General features: G+C 41.1%; 1 long non-coding RNA gene across 1 annotated transcript in view; it reads right to left on the bottom strand.

Annotated features, from left to right (window-relative positions):
• Positions 1 to 1,396: 1,396 nt before the first annotated feature.
• LOC115930452 (uncharacterized) overlaps positions 1,397 to 16,892 on the bottom strand; it is a 175,898-nt gene continuing 160,402 nt past the window's right edge. The window contains exons 4-5 of the long non-coding RNA XR_004067094.3: positions 5,720 to 5,794; positions 1,397 to 3,896 (exon numbers count right to left, since the gene is read on the bottom strand). This is a non-coding gene — a long non-coding RNA (uncharacterized lncRNA). The remainder of the gene's footprint in view (positions 3,897 to 5,719; positions 5,795 to 16,892) is intronic.

The following is a 16,892-nucleotide window of genomic DNA, read 5'->3' as shown; positions in this document are numbered from 1 at the left end:
TATGACAAGCCAGAATTAACTGCTCTGTATCCTGGCTGTGGCTGACTGCAAAATTCCAGCCTCTAAGTGAATGTCTGGGTGTTGAAACTAAGTGAACCTTTGGAATTCTGTAGAAAGAAAACTTGATTTCAACAGGTGCAATGTGTGGACTCTTTTCCCATTAGATTTTAAGGGCCTTAACTGTCATCCCTGCCAGTTCTTTGGGAACACAGAGCTGGTTATGGGTATTTTTTTCTGACATTTGACAGGTGTCCAGCATGGGAAAAGAAGTTTTCATTTTACCATATGGGAGAAAGTGGAGGTTGGGTTGGCTTCCTGGGTGCATGAGCTATGCAGTCACACAGGATCCTCTTACTTAGAAGCCTCTGCACTTGTTTTAATGTTCTGTGCTGCTGTCTAGAAATTCTTGATTTTGGAATAAGAGGCCCTGCATTTTCATGTTGCCCTGGGCCCAGCAAATTATGTAGCCTGTCTGGAGTGGAGGGCTAGCGTGAAGCATATATTCACATGCCAAGGTATCCTTCAGATTCAACAACCACAACCCATTTGCACAAATCAAAGTCTAAGTGTGGAATGACCGTGTCTCCCATAGTGTGAATTTCCTTTGTTTCCCTTCCTTTCCTTATTACAATCATGGGAAAGTGCTCATGATAGCCCTGTTCATGTCTTTGAGGAGTGATGAGAGATTAAATGCTGAAGATTAATTTTGCTGATAGTGAATAGAAAATTCCTTGGACATAGGTTCTCTATTCTTGGAGAATGAATAGGAGTTTTTGAAGTTCTCTGTTAAGCAGCATGTGCAGCTTTGTTGTGTTGTTGTTTAACCAGTATTGAAAAGTGAAATTATTTTTGTATTTGGCTCCCCTGGGAACATATAATGAGACCCTACTCTTTTTTCAGTCATGTAAAATTAATGTAGTACCTACCCATTATATGGGTAAGAAAACATAGTCTATGAAAAGATGCTCAACATCATTAACCATCAGAGAAATGCAAATCAAAACCACAGTGAGTGATCTCTTCATACTTGTTAGGATGGCCACTATAAAAACACTGAAAACAAAAAACAAACAGAAAATAACAAGTGTGGGTGAGGATACGGGGAAGCTGGTATACTTGTACACTGTTGGTGGGAATGTAAATTAGTACAGCCATTATGGAAAATGGTATGGAGTTTCCACAAAAAATTAAAAATGGAACTACCATAGGAGTCAACAATCCCTTTTTTTCAAATTTTTTATTTTTTTAGACAGTTTCGCTCTTGTCGTTCAGGCTGAAGTGCAATGGCACAGTCTCAGCTCACTGCAATCTCCACCTGCCGAGTTCAAGCAATTCTGCCTCAGCCAATGATCCCATTTTTGTATCCAAAAAAAATTGAAATCAGAAGATCAAGAAGTTATCTGCATTCCCATGTTCATTTCAGCATTATCCAAAATAGACAAGAGGTGGAAACAACCTAAATGCCCATCAATGGATGAATGCATAAAGAAAATCTGATACCTATACACAATGGAATACTATTCAGCCATGAAAGAAGGGAATCCTGTCACATGCTGCAACATGGATGGAAATCGAGGGCATTATGCTAAGTGAAATAAGCCAGACACAGAGAAGCAAATACTACATAATTCTACTTACATGAGGTGTCTGAAATAGTTAAACTCATAAAGGCAGAAAGTAGAATGGTGGTTGCCAGAGCCTAAAGCTGGGGGAAATGGAAGAATTGCTGTTCATCAGGTATAGGGTTTTAGTTCTGCAAGCTGGAAAACTTCTAGAGAGCTGCTGTACAATTATGAGCTCATAGTTAACAATATTGTACTGCACTCTACACTGAAAATTTTGGTAAAGCATAGAGCTCATGTTATGTATTCTTTACCACAATAAAAAAGCAAGCAAGCAAGCACAATCAATTCCTGTCTTTAAGGGCTGCATAGGCCCTTGATGCCTGTATTCCCTCAACACCACCACATTCACACATACAGATAATTAGTCTGGATTACTTTAGTCTAGCCTGGGCACAGTGGCTGATGCCTGTAATCCCAGCATTTTGGGAGGCCAAGGCAGGAGGCTCGCTTGAGTTCACGAGTTCAAGACCAGCCTAGGCAACACAGCAAAACCCCATCTATTAAAAAAAAAAATTAGCTGGGCATGGTGACATGCACCTGTAGTCCCAGCTACTGGGGAGGCTGAGGTTGGAGGATCACTTGAGCCCTAAAAGGCAGAGGTTGTAATAAGCTGAGATTGCTTCACTGTGATCAAGCTTGGGTGATAGAGCCAGACCTCATCTCAAAAAAAATAATAATAATTAGATTACTTTAGTACAGTTTTAGTTGCTCTAGGTTTACTTTATCCAGAGGATGGGAGGTTTTTTTTTTTTTTTTTTTTTCAAGGTCTGGCTCAGTTGCCTCAGGTTGGAGTGCAGTGCAGCAATCTCAGCCAACTGCAACCTCTGCCTCCGGGGCTCAAGCCGTCCTCCCACCTCAGCTTCCCACCTCAGCTTCCCAAGTAGCTGTGACTACAGGCAGGCACCACCATGCCCAGCTAGGTTTTGTATTTTTTTGTAGAGACAGGGTTTTGCTGTGTGGCTGAGGCTGATCTCAAATTCATTAGCTCAAGCAATCCTCCCGTCTTGGCATCTCAAAGTGCTGGGATTACTGGCATGAGCCACTGCACCCGGCCTCAGAGGATGGGAGTTCAGTGCAGTTGTTTCCATAAAGGGCTGGGGCTGGCGTATTGGTTACATTTACTGGGCATGCTTCAGTAGCTGAGAGAGGAAGTGCGGTATTTTTCTGCTGGTAGATTTAGTGTTGGCCTCTTTCTTTTAACTTAATTGGTGATTGGAGGTGTTTATATTTACCTTTGATTTACTTCTAACAGCTGAGGAGAAGTGACAAATTTTCTGCTGCTCTCTATGTCAAGTCCTGTAGTAATTGTCATCCTGGGACCCACATTGGATTTCAAGAGGTCCCTGTCCTTCCTTGAGTGCCTCCTGAACTCAAGAGGTATTGTGAAAGGACTGAGCAGGGCTAAGTTCAGCAGATGGAGTTTATCACATTGGTAAAGTCTTCCACAATGCAGGGTAATGTTTGGAAAGTGTTGCACAGTATGATTCTTGTACATCGGTTTATGTATATTCCTACCTACACATGTTATAGTTTGCAAAAATGGCCCCAGTCCTTTACCTGTCCCCACTTCATATTGGTGGCCATGTCATTTTTATACCCTTCCATTCTAACACTGGCGTTAGCCATGCAACCTACTTTGGTCAACAGGATATTGAGCTGACATGATATGAGTAGAAGCTTGAAAAGCACTTGCATCATTGGGTTGGCTCACTCTTGCTCTCTGTCACCCTCCTGAGAAGGACATGCCTGGGTTAGCCTGCTGGTTAATGAGCTGGGCTGTCCTAGATCAGCCAGTGATAGCCAACTAGTCCCCCAGACTTGTGAACAAGCCGAGCCGAAACCAGCAAATCTGTCTACCAACTTGCAGCCTAGCCTTTGCTGTTGTAGCCAGATCAGTTTAACCTCATTGACTCATAAGCTGAATGTGGGTTGTTATAATCTATTGTAGTTTTGTGATTGTCCTGTAGCCTTATCGTGGCAATAGGCAACGATCTATATGATATTGTGTTGCAGAATGCACTTTCTATATATTTAGGAGACCAGGAAATGTATGTGGGGTAATGTCTGAAAATTCTCCTGTGAATTTGGACAGTTAGTAGGTGGAAGTGATTGGCATAACCAGGTGGGATAGAGTAATCAGAGGTGGAAAAAACCCCTCTGCAAGTAGAAAATATAGAAAGAGCGTGAGAACTGTAGTTGAGTATCTGAATAAATCCAGTAACTGTGCTCCTGTCATCTTCTTAGCTCCAGGATCTAATGGAGGGCTTGGCACTAAGAAGGAAGGAATCGATAAATGTTAGTAGAGCAGAATTGAACATTGACTCTCCTGCTTTATTTTCTATTCAGCACATCTCAATCCCAGTCTATAAAATTCAGAGCCACCTGGCTATATGTAGACATTTCCTGAAATGTGTCATTTCCTTTCGATGGTGGCTGAAAGACTGATTGTTAAAAAACGTATTTAAAAATCACTAAATTAGAATGTTGTGTAATTTAGCTTTAAATTTCTCTCTGCTGAACAAATCCATCTAATGGAGATTATGCAAAACAATAGGGTAACTGTTATTTGATAGTAAGTATTTAAAATATTTAAAAGAACAAATGGTTTCATTCACTCTGGCTTCCAAAACAGGCATACATATCTATCCCTAACATTTGGTGCCTTTGAGGCAATATTTAGTGAATTCTGTATATCAAAACACAGTTTATACCTGAAAATAGTTAACTTTATTCCAAAAATGGTTTTATTTTTAAAATAAATGAATTAGATAGCTTTTATTTTCAGCAAGTGCAATTTAGTGAAGTTTCATTACATTTAGAAAAAACGTAATCATGAATTTTTTTGTTCATTTTGGAAGAGGTTTAAAAACTTTAAAAATTTTTGAATTTTATTTGGAAATCTTAAAATTTCCAGAAACACTATCCTGCCTCAAACTACCATCTGATAAGAATTTTTTTTTTTTTCCGACGGAGTCTCGCTCTATCGCCCAGGCTGGAGTGCAGTGGTGCGATCTCAGCTCACTGCAAACTCCGCCATCCGGGTTCACGCCATTCTGCTGCCTCAGCCTCCCGAGTAGCTGGGACTACAGGCGCCCACCACGACGCCCGGCTAATTTTTTCTATTTTTACTAGAGACGGAGTTTCACCATATTAGCCAGGATGGTCTCGATCTCCTGACCTCGTGATCCACCTGCCTCGGCCTCCCAAAGTGCTGGGATTGCAGGCGTGAGCCACTGCGCCCAGCCAAGAATGTTATTAGAATGATCTTCACAGGTTATTTTCTCCCGTTTGAAAATGGGTTTGTTACAAAAATCGATTTTGTAAGGTTTGAAAACATTATATGAAGTCACTTTTTCACTATTTTCTTCCCTACCCAACTTGTCATTTCTTAACCTTCTTGTAAGAAGGAGGCTGCCATTGAGGATTCTGGAATTGCAAAAGGTCCTGATTAGAAAGATGGATTAAAAAGTTACATGTAAAACCGAAAACTATAAAAACCCTTAAAGAAAACCTAGGGAATACCATTCTAGACAGAGGTCTTGGCAAAGACTTTATGATTAAGATGCCAAAAGCAACTGCAACAAAAACAAAAATTGACAAGTGGTACCTAATTAAACTAAAGAGCTTCTGCATAGCAAAAGAAACTATCAACAGAATCAACACACAGCCCATAGAATGAGATAAAATATTTGCAAATTATACATCTGACAAAGGTCTCATATCCAGAATCTATAAAGAACTTTAACAAATTAACAAGCAAAAAACAAGCAACCGCAGTAAAAAGCTGGCGAAGGAGATGAACAAACACTTTTCCAAAGAAGACATATATGTGGCCAACAAACATATGAAAACATGCTTGGTTGGGCATGGTAGCTCACAGTTACAATCCCAGTACAATCCCAGTACAATCCCAGTACAATCCCAGTACAATCCCACAGTACAATCCCAGTACAATCCCAGAGGCCGAGGTGGGTGGATTGCTTGAGACCAACATGGACAACATGGTGAAAACCCGTCTCTACAAAGAATTAGCCAGGTATGGTGGTGCGTGCCTGTGGTCTCAGCTACTTGAGAGGCTGAAGTGGGAGAATCACCTGGCCTGGGAAGTTGAGGCTGCAGTGAGTCGTGATTGTGCCACTGCACTCCAGCCTGGGCGATGGAGTAGAATGCTGTCTCAAAAAAAAAAAAAAAGAAAGAAAGAAAAAGAAGAAATGGGGTCCACATCTCTAATCATCAGAGAAATGCAAATCAAAACCACAATAAGATACCATCTCACACCAGTCTCAGTGGCTATTACTAAAAAGTCAAAAAATAACAGTTGCTGGTAAGGCTGCAGAGAAAAGGGAAGGCTTATACACTGCTAGTGGGATTGTAAATTAGTTCAGCCACTGTGGAATGTAGTGTAGCTTTAAAACTTTAACAGAACTACCATTCAACTCAGTAATCACATTATTGGGTGTATACCCAAGGAATATAAATCATTCTACCAAAAAGACATACACATGCATATGTTCACTGCAGCACTATTCACAATAGCAAAGATATGGAATCAACCTAAATGCCCATCAACATAGACTGGATAAAGAAAATGTGATACATGTACACCATAGAATACTAGGCAGCCATAGCAAAGAATGAGATCATGTTCTTTGCAGCAAGATGGATGGAGCTGGAGACCATTATCCTAAGTGAACTGATGCAGAAACAGAAAACCAAACACTGCATGTTCTCACTTATAAGTGGGAGCTAAACATTGAGCACACATGGACACAAAGAAGGGAACAACCGACACCAGGGCCTACTTGAGGGTGGCGGGTGGGGGAAGTATGAAGATCTAAAAGCCACCCATGGAGTACTATGCTTACTATCTGGGTGATGAAATAACATGTACACCAAGCCCCCATGACACACAATTCATCTACAGAACCAAACTGCACATATACACCTGAAACTAAAAGTTAAGGAAAGAAGACTTTTATTTCAACCAGACTGTGCTTTCTTCATGTTACATACGTAATATATTTCTATACACATGTGATTTGAGCTAGATCACTGATAAGGGACATTTGTTTAGAGGAAGAATTGTGTATTTGTTCAAATAAATCTTTGAAGATACTGTAAAATTCCATGAAAAAAAAAAAAAGGAATGCCCCAGTTGATTGTATGTTTAGCTCTGTACAATTCACTCATGGATAAATGTATGCCCAAATATGCTTTCTTGGTTCATAAAAAGTTTAGCCCAAAATAACAAACCAACCACCCCCTTGATATGGTTTGGTTGTGTTCCCATCCAAATCTCAACTTGAATTTTATCTCCCAGAATTCCCATGTGTTGTGGGAGGAACCCATGGGGAGGTAATTGAATCATGGGGGCTGGTCTTTCTGGTGGTATTCTCGTGATAGTTGATAAGTCTCACAAGATCTGATGGGTTTATCAAGGGTTTCCACTTTTGCTTGTTCCTCATTTTCTCTTGCCACCCCCGTGTAAGAAGAGCCTTTTGCCTCCCACCATGTTTCTGAGGCCTCCTGTGTGGAAATGTAAGTCCAATTAAACCTTTTTTTGTTCCCAGTTTCGGGTATGTCTTTATCAGTAGTGTGAAAACAAACTAATACACCCCTCTATCCAAAATAATGAAGTTTTAAAAATGTATACTCATAATTTAAACACTACTAATTTCATTTTGGTATTTTAATAAGAAGAAACACATGTAGAAAGTCTGCTGCCTTGATATAAATTCAGCACAAGAATGAGAAAATGTATGGAAGACATTTTAAGAGCCTCATTTAATACTTTTAGGGTCTTAGGTTTCACTCCATCAAAACAAGTCATCTAACTGCCTGGAAAGTTAGTGAAATCATTCCTTCTGGTGGGTATGTTTTCTGAATGCTGAAATACTGGATTATGAGATTAGATTTTATTAGTGTGGGCACTAATTCTATCTAAATCTTATTAAACTTCTACTATACCCATAAGGCTTGTTCAAGATAGGAAAACAATTTTAAAAAGAGAATTATAGCAATCACATAGCTATTTGAAAAGAAAGGACTAACTGTAACATACAGATAATTAAGGAAAAATTATTTTGTCCTTTCTAAATTGTCTGGGTAACTATCTTAATTGTCTACCTGGTGTGCCGAGTGACATCTGCCCTGAGGTGACTGTAAATCCCAGATTTTAGAGAAGATAATTCTAGGAGACTGACAGAAGGACTAGGGAGGGTAAGAAATTGGGGACAGAATTTGTGGGAACGGTGATTGCCTTCATCGTTGACTTCCTGGCCCAAGGGGAACGAATTCCACACCTTTATGGAGGAGGGAAGTATTGAGATTGTTTTGAGGGCAATTAACCTAATGTCTTTTCACATATAAAGTATCCTCTCACCTCTGAACGTGCAGTTACACCTCCAACTCCAAGATTAAGATGCAACATAGGTGATATTGTGCTGCCAGAAGCCATTTGTCAGATTCATACAATGAGAAATATCAATGCCAGTGAGATGGAGAACAGCAGATTTCAGCTGCCTAGATACTGCTAAGCCACTGGTTAGACTGATTCATTGATTAATTTTTTTTTTTATCCCATCTGGCCTTATTTTGGGTTAGCTCAGCTGGCAACATGTGAGCATGGATCTCTGTCGACAGAGTTACTGGAGGAAAAGAGTGAAGTTCTGGACACAGATAAGGATGGGCTCTTCTCCAGTTCTTCAAAGCACTTCAGCTACTTGCTTTGCTGTTTCACAAATCTCTCCCAAAAGGGAATTGCAGAGCACACACAAAAGAAAAAAGGAGCAGAAACAAACCGGTTCCTGTCATCTCTGTTGATTTTTCATTTAGTAGACTTCTTTATGGATTAAAAAACTTTTTTTTTCTGCTTCTTGTAAAGCAGTGTTCATTGGAGCTTGGCCAATAGATGGTATCATCCCTTTCCGAGTCTATGCTATGGGCGGCCTATGGAAGCATATCTGTTCAAGGCATTCATGCAAATTATTACTTACTGCCCTATACGCTCATAAATTAATAGCTTCTCTGTGGATGAAAAACAGAAATTAGACAACCATTAAGGTTGAACAATGTTTAAAGAATATTAAATATTAATATATGAAATGAAAAAATATTGCAAGTGATATCAGCAGATATGCCCAAAGCATAACAAGCCAAACCCAAGAATGCAAATAATAAAAACATGTTTTCAGCTAGATATTCTGGATGGTTTAGTATTCAAATTAAAGTCGATTTTTTTCTCTTTCAGTAAAAACAAAGCAAAGTGTTTACTGCCATTGTCATAGTATATGAGTGCTCATTTTCATACATAGTACAAAAACAAATTTAAGGTGAATAAACTAATAAGGTCTGGGTTATTTTGGTCATTGCGCTTGTGAAAAGAATTTTTTTTTGGCAATATTAAAAATGCATTGAAAAAGCAGTTTTCATCAGTCTGTGGTTTTAAAATCCCAGCATTTTAATAAATAATTGTTGAGTTGACAAGTGCATCCTAGTGACTGCCAGACACTATAAAATTGTAATGAAAATAGGTGGAAGAGTCCTTGGGGTGATAGGGTGGAATAAACTGCTGCTCTTCGGATGAGTGGGCATGGTCACTGGTCTTTGGCAATAAGAAATTTAGGAGGAAAGTTTTCATGACTAGATGTCCATCCTTATGATCCACCATGCTCCCATTTGGCAGACTGGACATCAGGGGTGTTGATCCCGCACAAACGACAAGCTGAAAAGGGTTCCAGCTGAGGCACTGCTCCCGCTTTGAATTAGTTGTGAGGTCTTTGGCAAGGCAACCTCTCTCGGCGTTCCCCTCCTCCAAGACCTATGTCCTCTCTCAGTCCATTCCTCGTTTATTACATGAGGCCAATAAGGCAAACAGATAAAATCTAAACAAGCACAATAATATATTCAATCATTGAGTATTTTATTTATTGCACATTTACTGTCTGCCAAGCACTCCACTAGTCACTGGGAATACAAACTGGAATAATTAAAAAATGATAGCAAACGTTTATATCATACATATAGCAGGTATCAACTGATTTCATCTTCACAACAACGTCATGAAGTAGGTATCTCAAATTACCTTTTTTTTTCTTTTACAGCTGATGAAATTTGGGCACAGAGAGGTTGAGTAACTTGCCCAAGTTTACAAACTAGGTAGCAGCAGAGCTGGGACATGAACGCAGACTGCTAGCTCCAGAGTCCACACTCACCACTAAACCAGGCTGGCCCTAGACTGTAGTATTCTTTCAGGCCCTGTGTCAAAGATAGATCACTGCAAAATAATGTAAAGTGGTGTAAGAGCATTATGACCCCGGCATCCATATGCGGACCCTTGAGGAGGGGTACCTAACCCAGCTTGGAGTATGTGTGTGTGTGTGTTTGTGCTGCTGATTAGGTGGAGACAGGCCATAATCAGCTTCCTAAATGGGACCTCAACTGGGTCTTAAAGGATGGGCACGATGAGTAGGAAGGGCGTTCTAGGCTGAAATAACCAGAGCAAAGCCAGGATCAGCCTGAATCGTGCAGGGCTACGCAGCTGTAGTCAAGCTGGGAGTGATGGCAGATGAGGCTGGTGCTGCAGGTGGGCTCAGATCTTAGAGTACCCTGCCTGCCAGGCTCAGGGGATCAGAATGATGAAGACAGAATGGAGATATCAGGCTGTGATGAGTTGTGTAGATTGCTGTGTAGAGAAGACAGGGCAGGAGCAGAGGCCAGGAGGTGGTCCATGATGCAGGCAACTGTGAGAGGTACTGCGGGCGTCTAAGTGCTGCAGGAGTGATCTGTGAAGAGGGACATCATGTGTGCCAGTGCTTTTCAAACTTCAACATGCTTAAGGTTCACCCCAAGGCACTTGTTTCTGAGTCAGCCGGCCGGGCGTGGCGACTGAGATTGTTCATTTTTAACACCCTCCCTAGTGATACCCTTGCTCCTGGTACCACACTGCAGGTTGAGTAGCACGGCTGTATGGAGTGTTCATAGGCTAGAAAGATAGCTCTTTTTTCTCTGGGAAACTTGAGAGATAACCCTAGAGAACAGGTGTAAACTGGCACATCTCAGGGTTGCTGCATCTGATTGCAAGACACCTGCTGTGTCACTGACTGGCTCTAGTTGATCTAGACTCCTTATTCCTGAAAAAATCACATGTGATCCCCTCCTAGGCATTTGTGTTCTCATCCCCCAAGACTTATTTCCAGTCTCTTCCTTCATTTGCTAGGAAAATGGGGCTAAGGAATGAAGGAAGTCAGTAAAAAGGAAAGAAAGCCTATGGCATTGATTCCAGGCCCCTTTGAAAAGTGTTATTTGTTTATCTATTAGGCCCCACATTTCCTAAATTGCTTTATTGCATATATGTATTTATAAAAATTCAAGGGAATAAAAATCACCTTAGCTTTGAAACATAACATAGCACCTTTTTGGGTAAATTGAGGCACATCCAGAGGGGTCACAGAAGGAGAGCTGGAAAACTCGACCTTAGAGCTTCACTGAACTTGAATTCAGTGAATTCAGAGATTTTTGGGAGATGTCCTTTTGGGTTTCTCAGGACGCCTTGGGAGTGTCACACTGGCATAGGGTCTTTGAGAGTCACAACTCAGGACACTTGCTATGGAAACTGGACATCCTTGAACAACAGGGTGCCCTAGAGGGAGGGAGCCAGAGGCCTCAAAGATGTGGGCACCACATTGAATTCTGCCAGATGTTCACTCTTCATCCATCATCAACAAGAAAATGTGGGTGTGGCTGAAATTAGTTCCAGTCATCTCTGAACAAAAAGCTAGCTGAAACCAAGGAAGATGAGAGAAGAAACCCCAACCCAGGACTGATACTAAAGAAACTCTCATAAGACAGATGTGAAGGGTGGTGGCAGCTGGAATGGTATCAGTCACATCCTAAACATGCCATGGAAGCCATTACCCAGGGACTCAGCTCCAAGGACAAATGCACTTCCACGATTGTGCTGAGACCTGCTCTACTTCCCAAGCTAGTAATTCCATATTACTCCAGGCACTGGGGAGGCCCCAGTGGGCTAACTTCCGGTCATTCTTCAATGACTTATTTTCTCAATTTAAAACAGAAAATTTATTTTATACATATCTTTTCCATTGTGTAAGAACTGAATATGCATTCTAGAATCCATGGGGGAAAATATCCAAGTGGAAAGAGCATCAACTTTTAAATTTTATTTTTATTTCTAGGAAAGTTTTCTAGTCTTAAGTTGCTGGCATTATGGGGATGTGTAAAGTTGCAGAGGAAAAAAGAGGGGGGAATCTGATGCCTAAAGGCAGTAGAGCTGATTTGAGGCAATTCACTCCACAGTTTTTCCCACTAGGAATTTATATGGCACCCATCATATTCTAAGTGCTTCCTAAGCAATAGTGAATGGGAGGCTAGGAGAGAATAGTTTAAAAATATGCTCAGGAAATCATCTCAGAACATTGAAACTGTGGCTAAAGTAAAGCAGTAGGTAGACTTTCTTCATGCAAATTTAGTGAAAAACCCACACAATGCTGACCAAATCCTTTTTTTTGTTTTGAAGTTTCTGTTGAGTGTTTATATTTTCTTTCTCTGGGTAATGTGCTACTTTATAACAATTTCTCTTGTTGCTTTGTGCACTTAGGTGGAAGCTTTAAAAAGCAAAGATCCTATCTGTTACTTGAATTTTGTATCTCCTGGGTAGTACATGCTCAAGCTCAGAGCACAGAGATGTACAAACTAGCCTAGCCCATCTGCTTGTCTGTAAATTTACCAATTACTCAGCTAAATGAATGCTTTAATTCTACTCAGACAAAAAATCTTGCAACTAATTGGACCTCTCCACACTGAAACCCCACATATCTTTCTGTGTTTATTTCAATCAATGAGACACTGGTTCCTACAGCTCCCAACTAACTTTCTATGATTACTAGAGATGAAAGATTCGTGGACATGGCTTGGATCACAGGGGTTTAGAATTCCCTCAGCCCTGCCGCACATACAGATCATTAAAAAGTAAATAATTTACTGCTCTTACACATGCCCTCGATTCTTCTATTCAACGAAAATTCGTTCAACAACTATTAGTTTACCCACCAGGTAGTAACGCAAAGACACCAAATATTATATCAGCTGGACTCTTCCTGAGTTATTCTGTCAACACAACCCAAACCCAAAGGAAGAGAAAGAGGAACTGAGAAAATTCACTTGAAGAAAGCAAGATGTGGAGCCATCTGAGACTGGGTTCCCTGGGAAGACAGAGACAGTGTCATGTACCAAGTTTTACTGGGGAGATACACCTGTAAAGGAGTGAAGAAGGTAGGATTTGACCGAGAAGAAGCTGACCCACAAGGCATTTGCAAATGAGGCCTCAGCCACTCCTTCAGGGAGCTCTAGAGCTGGAAGGCCCTTTCAATGCCCAACATTGAGGCAAGGGTTCTGGCCTTTACATCCTGGCATTAGCCACTCATTGGCTGTGAACTGCCCCCTCTGTACCCCCAGGAAAAAGGCATGTTCCAGTTATGTTTTGCCATGTAACAAACGACTCCAAAACTTAGTGGCAGTCTACCATATCTTGCAAATTTGTGGGTCAGGAATTCAGATGGGACTCAGCTGGTGGATGCTTCATTGGCAAGGGTTGCTTGGAGGTACTGAGCTGGTGGATGGGCTAGTCTGGTCTGGAGGATTAAAGGCAGCTTCACTTACATGTCTGGCCCCTTGGCAGGGGTGACTGGAAGGCTAGGTGCATCAGAGACTCTCAACCATATCATCTACATGTGGCTTCTCCAGGATGGTGGTTGCAGTGTAGTTGGGATTCTTGCATAGCTCAGGGTTCACAGAGAATCCACCAAAAGACAGAGCCTGGAATTTTCTAGCCTCTTATGTCATGGGCCCCAAAACTGGAACAGTATCAATTCTGCTGAATTCTATTGATCAAGGCAGTCACAGAGCTTGCCTGAAATTCAAAGTGCGTGGGTGGGATTCAACCCCATCTCTCAATGAGAGGAGTAATAAAGAATTTGCTGCCATCTTTAATTCTCCCACAGGGCATAAACTTGGGTGAGGTGATTCCCTGTGGCGCTGGGAAAGCCTAGTGAAGAGTGCAGCTGTAAGCCATCAGTAGCTGGTCTCCCCAGCAGCTGGGGGTTGCGTGTGTCAGTTCTGAAGAGGGGACTTGGTGACATGCCACAGCGTCTGCTATAGGAGGAATGGTATTCTTCAGAATTAGCCCTAATGGACAGTTTTCACTGGATTATATCCTGGGGAGGAGAAAGGATTGACAAAAGGCTTGTCTAAGCAATCTCCTTAGTATTGTTCTAAAAGTGGACTTTAAAACCTAGGATGAAGAGAGGTTTGCAGACTTATCAATAAGAACACAGGGTCAGCCCTTCAAGTTTACTGATCTGTAATAAGCAGATGTCTGTTGAATGAACCCCAATGGGAGCTGTGCTAAAATCTTTGATCTTTAAGATTCACAGTAAAAAAATGGAAAGAAATGGATTTGAGTGTCTCCAGTTCTTTGGAAAAGTTTATTCTACCTTTTAAAAGTCATAGATTTTTAAAGCTGGGAGACACTAGTGACCATTTAGCCCCATTTTCATTTTACAGAAGAGAGAATATCTCCAAGATCACACAGCTAGTTAATGGCAGAGCAATGAGTAGAACCTGGATCTCCTGTCTTCCATCCTACTCTCTGTTACTCTACATCATGATTTCTAAACTGGAGTTCCTTTGGATGGCATTGGTGTGGTCTCCAAGATGCCCAGGAACCTGGGGCAGAGTTGGTCCAAGTTACAGGATTTCTGACATCTAACTTTTGGTAGGAAGCAGAGACATTTTTATAAGGTTTCTACTGTGTTAAGAAAAATTTTAAAATAATTTCTCTAGAGAACAGTACAAACTCTCTGTGTGTTTCTCTCTCTCTTTTTTTTTCTTTTATGTCTGCATATCCAAGTAACAGCACTTGATGAAAAGATTGGAATTTATTTTTCTTTTTACTTTGGATTTAATCCAGTTCAGGAGACTCTTCTGGACCTGTGAAGCACAAGCCACTTTGCCATTTCTGATAAAAAGCTGAACAAGACACACAGTCCCTGCCCTAAGAGAACTTACCATCTAATTACATCGTTACGTAAAGTCAGCACTGCAGAGGTCCTTGAAGGTTATTATAGCTGCTTACAGATAGTAGGGAGCTGCTGAAGATTCTAGCCCATGGGAGTGTTATGATTAGATCTCTACCTTTTCAGCAAGATAGGGAGGAGCTGCTTCAAGGATCCAGATGAGCAGGAAAAGCCTGAACTCTGGGGCTAGGAAGGAGGGACAGATTTATTAGGATGTCAACGCTTTAATGGACAGATCCCCAGCTGTAGTTTTAGTCGAACCACACAGCAGGACTTGCAGAGCTGACTATACATAAGATTGTGAAGGCTGCAGGAGACAGTCATGTGACTCCTGCTGTCTCTAAGATCCCACCTTAGGTTAAGTAAAGTGGTCTCTGTTGTCTAGCAGATGCCTAATAAACAGGCTCACCTTTCAGTGGCAAACGAAAACACAGACACAAATTAATGGGCAAAGAAGAGCCCCATTTGTCTGTTTGTGTTGCTTTACAAATGGCTCAGCAAAAGCATCCCAGTGAGCTTCAATCATCCCATTTTCCCTTTTTCTTTTCTCTCATTACAGTCATTATTGGTCACAAAAGGCTGCTCACAAAACAGCTAGTGATTATAATTTAATGCATCCTTTCTGAAACCTGCAGGGAAATTAAAGCAAGGAGCTACCTGGGGGAACGGGGAAGAGAAATGAGGTTGGGCACATCTGAGAGGCAATAGCTTTAAGTGCTAATTCTCCAAAACCTCCCAGCTGGCTGACCAGGCTGACCTTTGACAGCTTGGGAAAGCTGAGGCCACTCCCTTGCAAATTGTGGTGGCTTCTGAACCAAGGGATCCCGGCTGGGGTCCCTTCTCCATCTGAGGAGTCTAGTGATGTTCCTGAACTCTGAATGAACTCCACAAATGCCTGCCAATGACACGCCAGGATCCAAAGTCAGCTCTGGATCAGGCAAGCAAGTTTGTCTTTTGGTTTCAGCTCGTGGGATCACACAACATCAAGCTCAGAGCTTCTCTGCTGGCATTAGCATGCAACCTCACAAAGCACTAAGAATTCAGTTTAGAATGAATTCTCTCTCTCCAGCGCTTTCTACTTTCTCCATCACTGTCCTCCCAAGTAACCTGAAATCAGATCCAAATGATCTGATAATAAAAACCTAAATAATTGACATGAAAGAGAAAGATTCATTTAGTAACTGAAATACATAAATGTTCTTCTAATAGCAGTCAGATCTGATAACAGTGATTAGTGATCAGTTCTGATAACAGTTTTTGCTTTTTACAAAAATCCCAAACCTGCACTGTCTGTTACAGTAGCCACTGGCCACTAGACACATGTGGCTATTTACATGTAAATTAATCTAATTGAATTGAAAATTCAGTTCTGCAGTCACACTTGCTAATTGCAAGCTCTCAATGGTCACATGTGGTTACTGGCTACCACACTGGAGAGTGCAAACCACAGTGCATATATAATAGTAAAATGTAGTAAAATAATTAAGAAGTGATGAGTTTTGAGTATTTGCTACATCTGTCTTTTAGTACCATATTTAATAGTAAGTTTAAACAATTTAATTGTTCAATAATAATGGTGCTTAAAACCAGCTCACAGAATTCCTGAAAAGGCAGCAGTCAGCTCAACTGAGCTAGTAGAAATAGTTCCAATGCACCCCTTGAACATTTTCATCATCAGAAAGTTCTATTGGACAGTGTTGCCTCAAACAATGCACCAGCTGACCAATGCAGCAATAGAAATATCCAGAATGAGAATGAGACCTCCTTTCTCCACGCCCCCAATTGGCAGCAAAGATAAAAGACTTTAAGAATCCTAATCTTCCCATCAGTCCTTGCCTTTCTCAGACCTAAACCAAATTCCTTGCCCTTTCTTTGCAGAAGAGAATGCACACTTAATTGTTTTAGAGTGTTTCGTCATCCTCTCAGATGCTTTGCAACAAATCTCTCCTCTAGTGCACTCCATAAACCTCTTCTTCCTTCATTTCCTCTCTTCCTCTGACTGTAAACCTATCTCTTTTTTTTCTAACTTCATCACAGTAAGGCCCCAGGCCCATGATTATCAAAGTCACCTTCCAATTCACCAGCATCCTTGGTGTTTTACATAGAATTCAGGACAATGCTGCAGGCTGAAACCTCACCAGAAATTTATACAACACCATAATGTTCTTCTGAT

Source organism: Gorilla gorilla, chromosome 14, assembly GCF_029281585.2.
Source record: "Gorilla gorilla gorilla isolate KB3781 chromosome 14, NHGRI_mGorGor1-v2.1_pri, whole genome shotgun sequence".
Classification (NCBI taxonomy): Eukaryota; Metazoa; Chordata; class Mammalia; order Primates; family Hominidae; genus Gorilla; species Gorilla gorilla.
This window is presented reverse-complemented; position numbering and strand designations above follow the sequence as displayed.